General features: G+C 34.5%; 1 pseudogene; it reads left to right on the forward strand.

The window, feature by feature from the left end:
• LOC122747338 overlaps window positions 1-18639 on the forward strand; it is a 32227-nt pseudogene extending 13588 nt beyond the window's left edge.
• Window positions 18640-19093: the final 454 nt, after the last annotated feature.

Genomic DNA, 19093 nt, shown 5'->3' on the forward strand with positions numbered 1-19093 from the left:
TTATTTTATTTTTCCCCACAATATTGTACAGATGGCTGGAAGTATTGATCCCACCCATCTCACTTCTACACCTGGCTTCTATGCTCCCTCCTATATGCCTGATGCCATGGGCATCTTAATCCCATGGATCTGATTAAGTCTGACTCAGTTTCCTCCAATATGTTCGGTGGCATGGACGTATATTCCATCCACCTATTTTAAGCCTGGCATACTGTATGGGCAGTATATATTGCTCAAGTGTGGGAATGCTCATATCCCATCATTTCTCTGTTCTTTTATGGTAACCCCCATAATTATCTCAGGTGTCATGATAAATACAGTGTTGAATTTGGCCTTGACACCTGTTACCAATTATATTAGATTTTCTAATTTCTCATAATGGCATGAGGATAATTAGGCAGATGATGCAAAAAGTGATGAAACAAAGATAAAAATTATTTTTAAAAATTAATATCGCAGCAATTGTCTTCTCAATTACCCTCCATAAAGGGGGACTATAGTAATATTATAATTTTAAAGAATGTTTCAATTTTTGTTTTATTATATGTTTCATGTGTAACAACTAAGATTCTGAATTCCCTTAGACATGTTTTTGAGAACTTTCATTGTTTCATTTGATTATTGACAAAGCTATTTTAAAGTTGTGTTAAGCTCAATTTTGTAGGAAATTTTCCTGGCTGATTACCAGCATCCACACATCAACCCCTGAAAAGACTTCCATTCCACGACTACACCTAGAGGACATCTGAGAAAAGACTTTCAGAGACTTTAAATGAACAGTTTTGATTTGTTGTTTTTGTTGTTTTTTTTTCTCTTTCTGTTATAATATACACCATCTGTAACATGTATTCTCTGCAGAGGCCCTCCCTTTGCAAGACTAATGTCAAAGCGTCGGTTCATGAGGACAAAAAAAAAAAAAATCGCCCCTCTGAACAAAACTTTCCTCTCTTCCTTTTCTATATTGTTGTTCACATATTATTAGTTAGCAATAGTTATTATATTCTTTTTACTGTTCCGTCAAGGAAACATTTTGTTTCTTGAGGAACAACAGGGGGGACTGTAACAATTGGAATAACGCCACCTGCTGGATACTTACTGTAGAAGAGTTCTGCCCATGAAGGGAAGGTCTTTGAGGGCAAGACCAGGAGTCTTTTCTTGAGGAGTCAGGAAGTGACACGGACTAGTGGGAGGAGGAAGGAAGAGACTGGCGCTCAGTCTCGGGCTCTTTCCTGGGGACGCTGGCGGAGAGCGGAGCTAGAAATGTGCTCTCCCTTTAATAGATAGGAATCTAGGCCTTTTCTTCTCTCTTTATCAAATTCTTATTCTCCTTAATAAACGCTTAAAAGTCTAACTCTTGCTAAAGCTTATAATTTATTGGCGACCACTCATTAAATATTTTAGACAGACTAGCTAGAATTTTACCCCTTAACAACATGGATTATTATTTGGAAATTTCTTCACCATGCCTTCTTTCCCCCTATCATATTTGATATCTTTTACTCTATTTCATAGCTCTTTATTGTAATCTATGGCTCATCATGAGCCTCTCAGTCGCCAAATGAGTGATAATCATTTTAAGTCTCCAGTGGTTGTAGTGTTTTATGATTCACACTCATATAATAGCATTGATAAAATTTAAAAATCATTTTTAATACTTATAATGTTTGAACTTAAAATAGTTTATATTCAAATAAACAAAATGTAACCACCTTATATGATATTTGTATGACTTAAGGTGAAAATTAATATTTTCTGGTCTTGATATACAGAGATTATATTGTTCAGTCATCATTATTAGTCCATGCATTTTTTGTTATTTGGATGGATTTGAATTGAAAAATCCATGTTTTCTCTTAGTAGTCTGTGTAAAGTTAAGATATATGTGTATGTACATATTTCAGTATGCTAAGGAAAACTCCCCAGCCCCCTTCATGTCATGCCCTTTCCTTTACAATTCTTACTCTAAGAACAGCAATCAAATCAATGCTACCATTCCTGAAAAGGATATGTCAATCAATCATTTGCCATAAAACTACAATCACTATTTTCTCTGACTTCCATGTCCAAAACACTTTTCTTTGATCACACTCTTCATGTGCTATCTTCCTCTATTAGACTATAATATTCGTGAGAACAGTAACTCTTATGCCTCCCTGTATTGTATCACTAGATATGAGTGAGATGCCTGATGTAGAGTAGATGCTTTATTTATATATATGTGTGTGTGTGTATGTATGTATATATGCATATATATATTTATATATATGTATGTATGTATGTATATATATATAATTTAATCAAGAATTAGAACTTTCATCTCTATAATCTGTGAGATATCAGGAAAAATATATTTTCCCCCAAGCCCAGCAAATTATACAGTAAACAAAAATAATGATCTAAGTTCAGGTATTAAATTATGAAGCTTTTCCTCCAAATCCCAGCAACAAGCATTTTTCCCATTTTTATAAAAATCATTACTTCACAAAATTATTTTGCCAATCATGATCCCTAAACAGTAGCAATTTTGATGCTTTTTATATATTTTAAATTTTATAATGGAGTAATTTATATTTAAAATAAGTGTTAAACAAAGAATTTAATTTCAGGTACCTTTTCACATGATTCATTCTCTCACTGGTAATGTGAATCTATTTTGCAGCAATCATTTAATTTAAAAACTATAAGTCATTGAAGTCAAATTTATACAATTTATAATTCTAAAAAGTACATAATTAGATAAAATAATGTATGTAATAAAACATGTCCTCTTTAACTGTTATTGCTGATACGTATGTCTGAGAACAGAATATAATATGGATCATTAATTTCTATTTTCACAATAGCTACCAATCATTTTATTTTGCTGCCTTCTTTCTTTCTTTGGTTTAGATTTAGAATATTTTCTAGTTTGTACATATTACCTTAATTATGCTCTAACTATCTATTCTTATTCATCTCAACTCCAAAATATGAAATTGTATAATCCTATTAAGATTCATACAATTTTAGATTTTTTTAACCTATTAGTGCTTATTATGAGAAATAAAATTGTTTAATGAATAGACAGGTGGCCTTAGAGGCAGGAAGTCTCAAATTTAAGCCATTTCTTATTTACCCTGCATGTATATACATTCATATACATATACACATATATACACATATGTGTACATATATACACATTTTCATGCATAACATACATAAATTCATACATACATGAATGTACTTATCTATACACACATACACACCTGTACTTATTTATATTTGTTTGCATGTTGTCTTCCCCACTAAATTTAAGCTCTTTAAAGGAAGGGACTTTTTGCCTCTTTTGGCATCCCTATCACTTCCCATAATGTTTGACATATAATTGGTGCCTATTAAATGTTTATTTATTAATTGAAAAGTCCCACCATTGATACACTGTTTGTATGACTTTGGGCAACTCATTTAACCTCTTAGTATTCTAAGCAAACTTCTAAAACTATAAGTTATAGAGAAGGTGCTGAACTATTGGTATAGAGGTCTTCATGTCAGAGGCCTTGGTCTATACTAATGAGAAAAAAGATCTTATCCCTACTTCAAATATTTTTCATAAATATTTATGAACAGTTAATGATATCTTATTTGTATATATTATGAACTCAAAGCACATATGTAACAATGAATCTGAAGCTAGTGAAATTGTCACTGAACTAAACTTTTAAAATAGACTTTCTATAAAATAGGGGGAAAAAACCTCTACTAAAACTATGGTGAAATATTTGCAATGTCACACACTCATAGGGAATGATGTGTTAGAAAAGTAGATAAAAATCACACACAGGGTCTAAACCTTGGAAGGGGCACCAGAAACTTTTTGAATAGGAACTACCAAAAATTCAAAAAATGGTTATCAGAGCATAGGCCTTAAAGATGTAGTTGTTCTAGGAAGGGATGAGCTCATACAGTACTTTGAAAAAAGTATACATCCTGTATCTGGGTAAGACTATTAAGAAAGGTATGGGGGTGGGGGCAGAGTCAAGATGGTGGAGGAGAGGCTGTGACTCCTGCAAACTCCTGATAAACCCATCCAATCACTCTCAAATAATGCCATAAAACTTCCAGAGCAGTCTAACTCACATAAGAACAGAACGAGACTATTTTCTCGCCAAAGATCGCAACTGTGATCACCTGCTGTTCAGGCTGAGAGAAGAGCTCAGCATGCATTCTGGACCCAGCCAGGAACAAACCATGCCTCCAGCACCTCAGAGTCTTCAGTGCCAGCAACTTCTTCTGAGGCTCCACTCACAGACGAGTGAGGGGGATTGGAAGTCGGCTGGGGTGAAGTGTCTGAAATCTCTGCTGGAGTTGGAGCAAAGCACCCTGGTTCTAAACCAGTGGGCTGAATCAAGCAGTGGCTGTCCAGTGTGGGAGGGGCACAGGCATGTCAAGCTTCCAAACATAGAGAACCAAATTTCAATCAGACATCAGCTTACAGGTTGAAATGAGTAGGCAAAGAAAACAGCTGACAATAGACAGCTTCTTTGGGGGACAGGTAGACCAGAATACATCCTCAGAACAAGATGATAACAGCATCAAAACTCCAACATCCAAAGGTTCCAAGAAAAATATCAATTAGTCACAGGGCATGGAAGCCCTCAAAAGGGATTTGAAGAGAAAGTAGGAGAGATAGAAGGAAGATTTAGAGAGGTAGAGGGAAAAGATGGAAAGAGAAAGGAGAGTGATGCAGTAAAGTCATGAGAAAAAAAGTCAACAGCTTGAAAAGCCAAATGGAAAAGGAGATACAAAAGCTCTCTAATGAAAATAAGTGCCTAAGAACTAGGATTGAACAAATAGAAGTTAGTGACTTTATGAGAAACCAAGACACAAGAAAGCAAATCCAAATGAATAAAAAAAAGAGGGAAATATGAAATATCTCCTGGAAAAAATAGCTCACATGGAAAATAGATCCAGGACAGATAATTTGAAAATCAGTGGACTACCTGAAAACTATGATCAAAATAAGAGCCTAGACATCATCTTCCAAGAAATTCTCAGGGAAAATTACCCAGATATTCTAGAAGCAGAAGGTAAAATAGAAATTGAAAGAATCCACAGATCACCTCCAGAAAGAGATCCCCAAAGGAAAACTTCCAGAAATATTATAGCCAAGTTCCAGAGATCCCAGGTCAAGGAGAAAATATTGCAAGCAGCTAGAAAAAAAGAATTCACCATGGCCCTGCCAAAAAAAAAATAATTCAAATACTGTGGAGCTATAGTAAGAATAACACAAGATCTAGCAACATCTACATTAAAGGCTCAGAGGGCATGGCATATGACATTCTGGAGAGCAAAGAGAGGTATGGGAATGTCATGTAGGAAGTGTCCCACCCCCATGTTACTGTCATGTTAACCAATCCAATAGATGTGAGGTGGTACCATAGAGTTGTTTTACTTTTCATTTCTCTAATCCATAATGATTTAGAGCATTTTTTCATATAACTATAGATAGCTTTGATCTCTTCATCTGAAAATTGCCTATTCATATTTTTTTTTGCTATTTACCAATTAGGAAATTACTTGTATTCTTAAAAATTTAACTCAGTTCTCTCTCTCCCTCTCCCTCCCTCTCTCTCTCTCTCTCTCTCTCTCTCTCTCTCTCTCTCTGTCTCTCTCTCTCTCTCTCTCTCTCTCTCTCCCCTCTTTCTCTCCCTCTCCCCCCCTCCATATATATATAAGTTAAATGAGGCCTTTATCTGAGATACTTGTTGCAATTTTCCTCCATTTTTCTGCATTCCTTTTCATTTTAATCACATTGTAAATAAATATAAATTTAAAAAATAATTGCATTGTTTCATTTATGCAAAAATAAGTAACCATTTTTAAAAGTAAATTTATTTTTTATCTTAAAATTTTTTGCCTTTTTAATTTTGAGTTCCAAATTGCCTCCCAGAGGAATGAGGTATTTTGTCAAAAGTTTTTTTTTTCCCCTCTATTAAGATAACCATAGTTTTTGTTGTTTTTTTTTCCATTATTGTTGTTGTTTCTTTTTTGATAAGGTCAATTATGCTGATAAGCATTCTAATATTGAACCAGACCTGCATTGCTGTTATTAAATCCATATATATATATAGTATATTATCTTTGTGATATATCCTTGTAGTATTGGTAGTATTTAATTTAATTTTTTTTGTAGTTATAGTCTATCATTTTCTTTCTCTGTTTTTGCTCACACTGGTTTAGGTATCAAAAACATATTTGAGTAAAAAAAATATATTTGAGTCTTAAGAGCAATTTGGTATGCTTCCTTTTTCTACCTATTTTTTTTTCCAACTAGCTTATGTAGAATTGAGCTTAAATGTTCCTGAAATATTTCATAGAATTCACTTGTAAATCCTTCTGGTATACAGGATATTTTCTTAGAAAGCTCCTTGATGACTTGTTCAATTTCTTTCTCTTAAGGGAGGTATTCTTTTTCCTCTTCTGTTAACCTGGGCAGTGTATATTTTTATAAATATTTACCTATTTTCACATACATTGTCAGTTTTACTGGAATTTAAGTTAGCAAAATAACTCCTAATAATTGCTTTAATTTTATCTTCATTGTTAGTACATTCATCTTTTTTTTTTCATTTCTAATACTAGTAATTGTTTTTTTAAATCAAATTAAGCCATAGCTTGTCTATGTTGTTGAATTTGTTTCCCCATAAAACTAGCTCCTACTTTTATTTATTAATTCAATGTTTTTTGTTTGTTTGTAGTTATTACTCTTTCCCTTGATTTTCAGGATTTTTATTTGGGTTTTATTTTGGTTATTTCATTTAGTTTATTTAATTGGGAATTTAAAATTTGTACTTTTTATTTTATTTTTTAATTATAGAGTCAGGAATCTGCTTCCTCTCTCTTTATGTACACATTTACCAGAATAAAATTTCCCCTAAGTACTGCTTTGGTGGCATCACATAAATTTTGTAATTTTGTTTAATTGTTGTCATTTTCTTCAATGAAAGCCTTGATTACTCCTATCATTTATTCTCTCACCTACTCATTCTTTAGGGTTCAATTATTTAGTTTTAATTACTTTTTTTTTTGTTTTTTGGGGTTTTTTTGTGAGGCAATTGGGGTTAAGTGACTTGCCCAGGGTCACACAGCTAGTAAGTGTTAAGTGTCTGATGACGGATTTGAACTCAGGTACTCCTGACTCCAGGGCCAGTGCTCTATACACTGTGCCACCTAGCCACCCCTAGTTTTAATTACTTTTTAATCTATGCTTCCACAGTCCTATATTATATGTAATTTTTGTTTCATTATGATCTAAAAGGGATGCATTTAATATTTCTATTTCTCTGCATTTTGTAAGGTTAATCCTAATTCACAACTTCATATACCTGAGAACAAAGTTTTAATCCTTTCTATTCCCATTCAGTTTTATCCAGAGTTCTATAATATCTAAATGTTGAAAGATTCAATTTATCTCCTTGATTTATTTTTTATTTATTTTATGATAAGTTTTATCTATCTCTGAGATGGTAAAAATGAGGTTCCCCCACTAGAATAGTTTTACTCTTTATTTCTCTTATTTCTTCCTCTAATTGATTTCACTTTATTTACTCTTATTTCTTCCTCTAATTGATTTCACTTTTCCTATATTTTAAAATCCATGCCATTTGGTGCATATAAGTTTAGTATTGCTTTTATATATATATATTTACATATATGTATGCACACACACACATATATATACATATTTCCATAAGTTCTTTCCTTTATAATAAATGATCCATTGATTTGTGTGATTCTGAATGTGGTCCCTTAGTACATGAAATTTCTGGCTCATTGCCATAGTTTGTTGTGTGTGTTTTTTTAATTTTATCTTTACAGATTTTGACTATGACTATCCTGGGTATTTTCAGTTTGTGGATTCTTTCAGGAAGCAAGTAGGAGGTTATTTCTATTTTCAGTTTTCCCCCTCTAGATATAATTGATCTGAGTAGTTTTCTTTTAAGATTTTTTGAAATTGCTCCCCAACCCTTCTATTTATTTATTTGTTTCTTTCTTTATTTTTCTGAGAGTTTCTTTATTCTTTTATTTTTATTTTTTGGGGGTGGGATAAAGAGTGGAAAGAGAATTTCTTCTTTCTCTTTTAGACTGGATAACTGTTCAGTGGATTAACATATGATGCCGAGATGATAAATTATATACATTTTAGCAATTTTTTTTAGTACCAAGATTCTTTCTATAAAATTACAGGCAAAATACCCATCTCCCTGTCTCCCCATGCTTTTTTAAACTAATTTTATCATTGCTTTTGGATCACAGAAGTGGGGATTTCTCTTCCAAAGAACTTACCTATAGATACACAAACCTTCTTCTATTTTCTCTCCATTGGTGAGAGTTCACATTCATTATGTCTGCTGTAGCACAGCACTCCCAGAATCTTTTGAATGCATTAATAATTTTTACCATAGTTATTCTTGAAACCTGACCGAGCTGATTCAGCAATGCAAGGTTAGATAGCAATGAATTCAGATACATAATAGTGTGTATGTGCTTCATTCAAGGTTTTATCAAACTATGATAAAGATTATTAGTGCATCCCCAACCCTTCTTACAACCACTAGCCACTTAGGACTGAAAGTGGGCCTTCCTGTGGGCAGAGTAGAGGGAGAGAGAAGGCCACAGTATCAGATTTTTTTAAACATACATGCTCTCATCTGGCCTTGCAACATAGGGAGAACTTGTGTTTCCCAGATTTATGTAGCTGATGATGAGTGTCCATCAAACCATGGAGTTCCTGACAATAACTTGGAACTGCTAAGGGCAGAGAAACTAGGGGCACTCTGGGTAGACTGTGATATCTACCACACAAGGGCCTCCACCATGGAGAGCCAACATCAGTGTATCATTCTTCCATTGAATAATTCTGTGATTTCTTTCCAGATATCCAGAATAGTGACTGCCACTGTCTCAGCCGTTCTCCAGGGACACTCTGAGATCTTGGGGTTGTAGATTAAAATAAATCTAAATAATCTATGAATATGAATAGTATGGAAGAAAATCAAGACGGAGTTTTGAAGCTGTACTGTTTCATCTGATAACAATCACAGTACCAATTAAATTCCTGAAGAACTGCTGGTAAAACAATTTTTATGGCCCGTACTTCTGATAAAGGCCTCATTTCTAAAATATATAGGGAACTAAATCAAATTTATAAGAATCCAAGTAATGTCCCAATTGAGAAATGGTCAAAGGATATGAACAGGCAGTTTTCAGATGAAAAAATCAAATCTATCTGTTGTCATATGGAAAAATGTTCTAAAAACCTATATATTAGAGAAATTCAAATTAAAACACTCCTGAGGTACCACCTGACACCTATCAGATTGGCCAAAATGACAAAAAAGGCAAATAATAAATGTTGGAGAAGTTGTAGAAAAATTCAAACACTAATGCATTGTTAGGGGAACTCTGACCTGATCCAACCATTCTGGAGAACAATTTGCAATTATGCCCAAAAGGGCTATAAAGCTGTGTATACCCTTTGACCCAGCAATATAACTTTTGAGTCTTTTTCCCAAAGAGATGTAAGAAGGAAAAGGACCCACATGTACAAAAATATTTATAGCTGCGCTTTATGTGGTAGCAAGGAATTGGAAGTTGAGGGGATGCCCATCCATTGGGGAATGGCTGGACAAGTTGTGTTATATGAATGTAATGGAATACTATTGTGCTGTAAGAAACTTTGAGCAGGAGGAGTTCAGAGAAACCTGGAGGGTCTTGAGTGAGCTGATGATGAGTGAGATGAGCAGAACCAGAAGAACATTGTACATAGTCTCATCAACATTATGTGTTGATCTACTGTGATGGATTATATTCTTCTCACCAGTGCAAAGGTACAGAAGAGTTCCAGGGAACTCATGATGGAGGAAGAGCTCCAAATCCAGGAAAAAAAAAAGTGTGGAATATATATGCTGAGTGAACCATACTGTTTATTTTGTCTTTGGTGCTGCTGTTTTTCTATTTTGAAGTTTTTTGTCATTGCTCTGAATTTTCTCTTATGGCATGACTAATGCAGAAATATGTTTAATGTTATATATATGACCTATACCAGATTGCCTGCTGTTTGGGGGAGGGAGGAGGGATGAGGGGAAGGGAGAAAAATCTGAAAAAGGAAAGCTTGTATAAACGAAGGTTGAGAACTATCTGTACATGTAATGAGAAAAAAAAATAAAATGCTTTATTAGAAAAAGTAAAAAAATAAATAAACAAGCTGCAATAATGACTAATAAGCAAAAAAGAGCCCTCTCCATTGAGAGCTTCTGTATCAATAGGGAAGAGGCAAACACAAACTCAGATGAGGACAATACTCTCAAATTGCCTACATCTGAAGCCTCCCGAGGGAATGTGAATTGGTCTCAAGAACAAAAAGCCTTCGTGGAAGAGCTCAAAAAGGATTTTAAAAACCAATTGAGAGAGGTAGAAGAAAAAATGCGGAGAGAAATGAAAGCAAAACAAGAAAAGTATGAAAAAAGAATCAGCAGCTCAAAAAAAGAAGCATAAAGATTGACTGAAGAAAACAATTCCTTAAAAAATTCATCTGGCCAAATGAAAAAAAAAAGAAGGTGCATAATCTCACTGAAGAAAACAATGCCATAAAAATTAAAATTGGACAGTTGGAATATAAGGATTCCATGAGACACCAGGAATCAGTGAAGGAGAATCAAAAGAATGAAAAAAAAATAGAAGAAAATGTGAAATACCTCATTGGAAAGACAACTGATGTGGAAAACAGATCGAGGAGAGACAATTTGAGAATCATTGGACTGCCAGAAAGCCATGACCAGAAAAAGAATCTAGACACCATATTCCAGGAAATTATTAAGGAGAACTGCCCTGATATCATAGAATCAGAGGATAAAATCATCATTGAAAGAATCCACCGATCACCTCCTGAAAGAGACCCCAAAAGGAAAACTCCAAGGAATATTGTAGCCAAATTCCAGAATTATCAGGTGAAGGAGAAAATATTCCAAGCAGCCAGAAAGAAGCAATTTAAATATCATGGAGCCACAGTCAGGATTGCTCAGGAACTGGCACATTCAACATTAAAAGACTGCAAGACTTGGAATATGATATTCCAGAAGGCAAAGGAGCTTGGATTGCAGCCAAGAAACTATTACCCAGCAAAAATGTGCATTCTCTTTCAGGGGAAAACATGGACATTCAGTGACATTGGGAATTTTCAATGTTTCCTGATAAAAAGACCAGAATTGAAAAGAAAATTCTATCTTAACATACAAAACTCAAGAAAAGTTTATAAAGGTAAACAAAGGGGAAAAAAAGCTACTCAATTAGGTTAAACTGTTTACATCCCTACAGGAAAAGATAATAGTCATAACTCTTAAGAACTATAAATGTATTTGGGCAGAGAGAAGGACTATACACAGAGGGTATAAATATAAATTGTCTTTGATGTGATGATACAAAGGAAATTAAGGGATTAAAAAGGGAGTCTATGGGGAGGAGAGGAAAGGGGAGGTGGAATGGGGTGAATTACATCATATGAATAGGTGAAAAAAAAACCTATTACAATAGAGGGAAAGGAAGGAGGGGTGAACGTTGTTTCAACCCTACCCTCATCAGATTTGCTTCAAAGAGGGAATAACATATACATTCAGAGGGATAAAGAAATTTAGCTTATTCTTTAGGGAAGTAAGAGGGGAAGGGAAAGAGGGGGACTGACAGAAGGGAGACAAAAGCAAGGGAGAAAAGGGTAAAGAAAAGGGAGAGGGGTGATAAAAAGGGAGGGCAGATTAGGGGAGGCAAAGGTAAGAAGCAAAACATTGGTGAGGAGGACTAGGGTGAAAGAAAGGGGAAAAAGTACACAGGGGGTAAATAGAATGGAGGAGAATAGACAGTTAGTAATAAGAACTGTGAATGTGAATGGGATAAATTCTGCAATAAAATGGAAGTGAATTGCAGAGTGGATTAAAAACCAGAATCCTTCAATATGCTGTTTACAAGAAACACATTTGAAGCAGAGAGATACACACAGAGTAAAGGTAAAAGGCTAGAGCAGAATATATTATGCTTCAGCTAATGTAAAAAAAAAGCAGGGGTAGCAATCCTTATCTCAGACAAAGCACAGGCAAAAAAAGATCTCATTAAAAGAGATTAGGGGGGTGGAGCCAAGATGGCAGAGAGGAAACAGCAAGCTACCTGAGCTCTCCTTCTGTTCCCTCAAAAAGAACATTAAATCAAGCCTGTAGAAGGATTCTGAAACTACAGAAACTGCAAAGAGACAGAGAGACACAGTCTTCCAAACAGAGATAATTTAGAAGACTTCAGGAAAAGGTCAGTCTGACTCGGGCTAAAGGGAGGCCCAGCGCAGGGCAGCAGCCCAGCACCGAGGGGGTTGGGGCAAGTCAGCAGGAGCTGAGGGCCACAGCCAAACAACTGAGGCCCCTGGAACCTGGCTCAAAAATCTGGTTGCTAAGAAGGACAGTGGAAAATAAGGTCAAAATGGATACACAATTTAGACATAAGAGGTGATACCATAGGTAAATTAGGAGAGAAAGGAATAGTCTACCTATCAGATCTTTGGAAAGGAAAACAGTTTATGACCGAACAAGAGACAGAGTATATTATAAAATGCAAAATGGATGATTTTGATTACATTAAATTAAAAAAAAAATTGTACAATCAGAAGCAATGCATCCAAAATTAGAAGGAAGGCAGAAAGCTAGGAAACAATTTCTGTGGCCAGTACTTCTGATAAAGGCCTCATTTCTAAAATATATAGGGAACTAAATCAAATTTATAAAAATCCAAGTCATTCCCCAATTGAGAAATGGTCAAAGGATATGAACCAGAAGAACATTGAGTGTTGACCTACTGTGATGGACTATATTCTTCTCACCAATGCAATGGTACAGAAGAGTTCCAGGGAACTCATGATAGAAGAGGATCTCCAAATCCAAGGGGAAAAAAAAAACGAGCTGCGGCGTATAGATGCTGAATGAACCATACTATTTCTTTTGTTTTTTGGTGCTGTTATTTTTTTCTATTTTGAGGTTTTTCATCATTGCTCTGATTTTTCTCTTATAACATGACTAATGCAGAAATAGGATTAATGTTATTGTTTGCGTGTGTGTGTGTATATATATATATATATTTATAACCTATATAAGATTACCTGCTGTCTAGTGGAGGGAGGAGGGAGAAAAATCTGAAATTGTAAAGCTTGTATAAACAAAAGTTGAGAACTATCTCTACATGTAACTGGAAAAAAATACTTTATTAATTTAAAAAAAGAGATTAGGAAGGAAACTACATCTTGCTAAAAGGCACTATATATAATGAAGCAATATCAATATTAAAGATGTATGTGCCAAGTGGTTTAGCATCCAAATTCCTATAGGAAAAGTTAAATGAGTTACAAGAGTAATTAGACAGTAATGCTCTACTAGTGGGGGATCTGAATCTCCCCCTCTCAGAATTAGATAAATCTAGCTGAAAAATAAATAAGAAAGAAGTGAATAGATTACTAGAAAAGTTAGACATGATAGATGTCTGGAGAAAACTGAATGGGGATAGAAAGGAATATACCTTTTTCTCAGCAGTACATGGCACATTTTCAAAAATTGACCATATATTAGGTCACAAAACCATCATAGTCAAATGTAGAAAGGCAGAAGCAGTAAATGCATCCTTCTCAGATCATGATGCAATAAAAATTACATGTAAAAATGAGCCATGTAAAAGTAGACTTAAAATCAGTTGGAAACTAAATAATTTCATTCTAAAAAACGAATGGGTCAAACAACAGATCATAAAAACAATCAATAACTATATCCAAGAGAATGACAATAATGAGACAACATACCAAAATCTATGGGATGCAGCCAAAGCAGTGCTTAGGGGAAAATTTATAGCTCTAACTGCTTACATGAATAAAAAAAGAGAAAAAAGTAGATTAATGAATTGGGCATGCAACTTAAAAAGCTAAAAAAGATCAAATTAGAAATCCCCAATTAGATAATAAACTAGAGATCCTAAAAATTAAAGGAGAAATTAATAAGATTGGAAACAAGAAAACTATAGAATTAATCAATAAAACTAAGATCTGGTTTTATGAAAAAACCAATAAAATAGATAAAATATTGGTTAATTTGATTAAAAAAGAGAAAGAAGAAAACCAAATTACCAGTATCAAAAATGAAAAGGGTGATGTTACCACCAATGAAGTAGAAATTAAATCAATAATAAGGAATTATTTTGCCCAACTGTATGCCAATAAATTTGACAATCTAAATGAAATGGATGAATATTTACAAAAATACAAACTGCCCAGGTTAACTAAAGAGGAAATAATATCCTTAAATAAACCCATATTAGAAAAAAGAAATTGAACAAGCCATTAATGAACTCCCTAATGAAATCCCCAGGGCCAGATGGGTTTACAGGTGATTTTTACCAAACATTTAAAGAACATTTAATTCCAATATTATACAAATTATTTGGAAAAATAGGTGGAGAAGGAGTTCTACCAAATTCATTTTATGATACAAATATGGTGTTGATACCAAAACCAGGCAAAGCAAAAATAGAGAAAGAAAATTATAGACTAATTTCCCTAATGAATATTGATGCTAAAATCTTAAATAAGATATTAGCAAGAAGATTACAGCAAGTGATCACCAGGATAATACACTATGACCAGGTGGGATTTACACCAGGAATGTAGGCCTGGTTCAACATTAGGAACAATATTAACATAATCAACCGCATCAATAAGAAAACTAACCAAAATCATATGATTATCTCAATAGATGCAGAGAAAGCTTTTGACAAAATACAGCCACAATTCCTAATAATAACACTAGAGAGCTTAGGAATAGGTGGAGCTTTCCTTAAAATAATAAACAGTATCTATCTAAAACCATCAGCATTATATGCAATAGAAATATTGCATTATATGCAATAGAAATAAGTTAGAGGCCTTCCCAATAAGATCAGGGGTAAAACAGGGATGTCCTTTATCACGCCTTTTATTTAATATTGTACTAGAAATGTTGGCTTTAGCAATCAGAGAAGAAAAAGGAATTAAAGGAATTAGAATAGGCAAGGAGGAAAGAAAAGTATCACTCTTTGCAGATGATATGATGGTATACTTAGAGAATCCTAAAGAATCAACTCAAAAATTACTTGAAACAATTAAGAACTTCAGCAAAGTAGCAGGATGTAAAATAAATCCACATAAATCATCAGCATTTCTATACATGACCAACAAAGTCCAGCAGTATGAGATAGAAAGAGAAATTCTATTTAAAGTAATGGTAGATAATATAAAATTCTTGGGAGTCTACTTGTCAAGACAAACTGAGGAACTCTATTAACACACCTACCAAACACTCTTCACACAAATCAAATCAGATCTAAATAATTGGAAAGATATCAATAGCTCAGGGATAGGCAGAGCTAATGTAGTAAAAATGACAATTATACCTAAATTAATTTACTTAATCAGTGACATACCAGTCAGACTACCTAAAATTATTTTGTGCATCTAGAAAAAATAATAACAAAATTCATCTGGAAAAAAAGTCAAGAATATCAAGGAAAATAATGAAAGAAAATACACAGGAAAGTGGGTTAGCTCTACCAAATCTGGAGCCTTACTATAAAGCGGCAGTCATCAAAACTATGTGGCTAAGAAATAGAGTGGAGGATCAATTGAATAAGCTAGGCACAGGAGACACAGTGGTAAAAGACACTAATAATGTAGTGTTTGATAAGCCCAAAGACTCCAGGTTCTGGGATAGGAACTCAGTATTTGACAAAAACTGCTGGGAAAACTGGAACATTGTATGGCAGAAATTAGGCATAGACTAACATCTTACACATTATACTAAAATAAAGTCAAAATGGATACATGATTTAGATAAAAAAGGTGATACCATAGGTAAATTAGTAGAGGAAGGAATAATCTACCTTTCAGATCTTTTGAAAGGAGAACAGTTTATGACCAAACAAGAGATAGAGGATATTACGAAACGCAAAATGGATGATTTTGATTACACTAAATTAAAAAGTTTCTGTACAAACAGAAGCAATACATCCAAAATTAGAAGGGAGGCAGAAAGCTGTGAAACAATTTTTATGGCCCGTACTTCTGATAAAGGCCTCATTTCTAAAATATTTAGGGAAGTAAATCAAATTTATAAGAATCCAAGTAATGTCCCAATTGAGAAATGGTCAAAGGATATGAACAGGCAGTTTTCAGATGAAAAAATCAAATCTATCTGTTGTCATATGGAAAAATGTTCTAAAAACCTATATATTAGAGAAATTCAAATTAAAACACTCCTGAGGTACCACCTGACACCTATCAGATTGGCTAAAATGACAAAAAAGGCAAATAATAAATGTTGGAGAAGTTGTAGAAAAATTCAAACACTAATGCATTGTTAGGGGAACTCTGACCTGATCCAACCATTCTGGAGAACAATTTGCAATTATACCCAAAGGGCTATAAAGCTGTGTATACCCTTTGACCCAGCAATATAACTTTTGAGTCTTTTTCTCAAAGAGATCATGGAAAAGGGAAAAGGACCCACATGGAAAAAAAATTTTATACCTGCGCTTTATGTGGTGGCAAGGAATTGGAAGTTGAGGGGAATGCTCATCAATTGGGGAATGGCTGTACAACTTGTGTTATATGAATGTAATGGAATACTGTTGTGCTGTAAGAAACAATGAGTAGGAGGAGTTCAGAGAAACCTGGAGGGTCTTGCATGAGTTGATGATGAGTGAGATGAGCAGAACCAGAAGAACATTGTACACAGTATCATCAACATTGTGTGTTGATCTACTGTGATGGTCTAGATTCTTCTCAACAATGCAATGGTACAGAAGAGTTCCAGGGGAGTCATGATGGAAGAGGAATTCCAAATCCAGGAAAACAAAAGAACTGTGGAGTAGAGATGCTGATTGAAACATATGATTTCTTTTGTTTTGGGTGCTGTTGTTTTTCTATTTTGAGGGGTTTTTTTCCTCATTGCTCTGATTTTTCTCTTATAACATGACTAATGAAGAAATATAGTTAATGTTTTTATATGACCTATATCAGATTGCCTGCTGTCTGGGGAGGGGGGGGAGGGAGGGGAAGGATGGCGAAAAATCTGAAATTGGAAAGCTTGTATAAACAAATGTTGAGAACTATCTTTACATATAACTGAAAAAAATGCTTTTATCAGAAAAACAAATTTGCAACACCATAGCATCATCTACATTATATAGGAAATGAATTTATATTGTATGTGAAAAATCAAATCTCATACATGGTGAAAAATAAAGAAAACATAATTTTCAAAAAGCCATTGAAGCATCATGACTTTTGGCCCAACCGGTACATTGAAGAACATGTGCTTAAATACTTTGAAGAAACCAAATATCCATTTGATATGGGAATCAGTATTCTCTAAATGTTCTGTTTACTTTGTGAAGGCTATATCTTTAATGATAACCCTGAAGGGGTTATAAAACTGATCAGAAGTACTGTCTTAGCAATTAGAAGCTAGAAGTAGGATCTGTCTGTGAGAAGGGGTAGGATATTTCACTCAATGGCTTCAGGAGAGGAAGTGTTCCAACCTTAGGAGGCTCCTTGGGGACATCCCTAAATGTTGACAGCTTTGTGGCATTGGTGCTAATGACTGCTGGCTACAGCACTAAGATTTGGTTTGAAAAGAGCACCAGAGAATAACAGAAAGCAGATCAAAGAAAGTAAATCAAGGAGCTAGAGGAGAAGAAGAAGGATGAAAAGCAGTGAAGGCAGATGAAAACCAACAACCCCCAAAATGTGAAAGTCTATTTTCTCATTTTCACCAATAGAATTTGATTCCCAGGAAGTTCAGAGAGATAGAAACAAGTTCCCTTACCTTGAGAAGAGTGCATAACAGAAAATCCAAGCCATTTTATTCCACCCACCATAAGATAGTAGTGACTTATTTTGTAACTGGGTTATACCTAGGATATACCTGTTGCATCATATCTCTCCTTCAAGTACTGTCACTTCCAAAGATCCATAGAATATTTTTTGATCCTTGGTAAAACAGAAGAATTTTTTGCTAAAACAGCCAACTGCTTAGATGTCAGGTAAATTGGCAAATGGATCTGCTGATGATGAATCAGTGAGAAATTACAGAACTGAGCCATGCAGTAGGCAGGTTTTACCCAATGTCTGTAACTGTGTGTCTTCTATAAATAAGAGCTTAGAAGTAATGCAAGCTAAAGATCAAAGTTCAAAATACATTTCTCTCTGTCACGAATTACGAACTCTTCCATGTTATGTGGCCTAAGAAATGACCCAACTTGCTGTGCTCCATTCCATTTGAAGCCTGGTCCTTGATTTTGTGGCTATAATTAGCAAGATGCTAAGCAATTTATCTGAGCTACTGGATAAATACAGCAAGAACTGGAACTGGAGGGAACCAGGAGTTGTATTCTAATTACCTTCTTCCAGGGAAAACTTACTAAGCTGGTTCTAAAGGCAATGATTACAGTACTTCATGGGCAACTACTTAGGGTACACACATAAAATGCAATTACAAATCAAATACTGTTGAACCTTTCTGGGGTCAGTACCTAGAATTATCTGAATGATTTGCAGAGAAAATCATAATGAGTACATGATGATGGATATGTTGACCAATTTCACAAAGATGGAAGTCCTGGAAGGGAGCAACTCTGAATGTGACTGGTAGAATAGCAGACTATTTATGATCTTAATATTTTCCTGAAGAACTTTAATCTTTGTTTGTTTGTTTTTTTTCAGGGCAATGAGGGTTAAGTGACTTGCCCAGGGTCACACAGCTAGTTAAGTGTCAAGTGTCTGAGTCTGGATTTCAACTCAGGTCCTCATGACTTCAGGGCCGGTGCTTTATCCATTGCACCACCTAGCTGCCCCCCAGAACTTTAATCTTATTTTTTAAAATATCTTCTTTTATTTCTTCCATATACTTCCATTCAAATTCAGCAGTTTCTCTTGATTCCTAGCATTCATTATTTTAGGGATCCACTTCTGTTTACTCATATCTCTAGTCTTAGATTGGGACTT

The sequence above is a fragment of the Dromiciops gliroides genome, chromosome 3 (genome assembly GCF_019393635.1).
Source record: "Dromiciops gliroides isolate mDroGli1 chromosome 3, mDroGli1.pri, whole genome shotgun sequence".
NCBI lineage: Eukaryota > Metazoa > Chordata > Mammalia > Microbiotheria > Microbiotheriidae > Dromiciops > Dromiciops gliroides.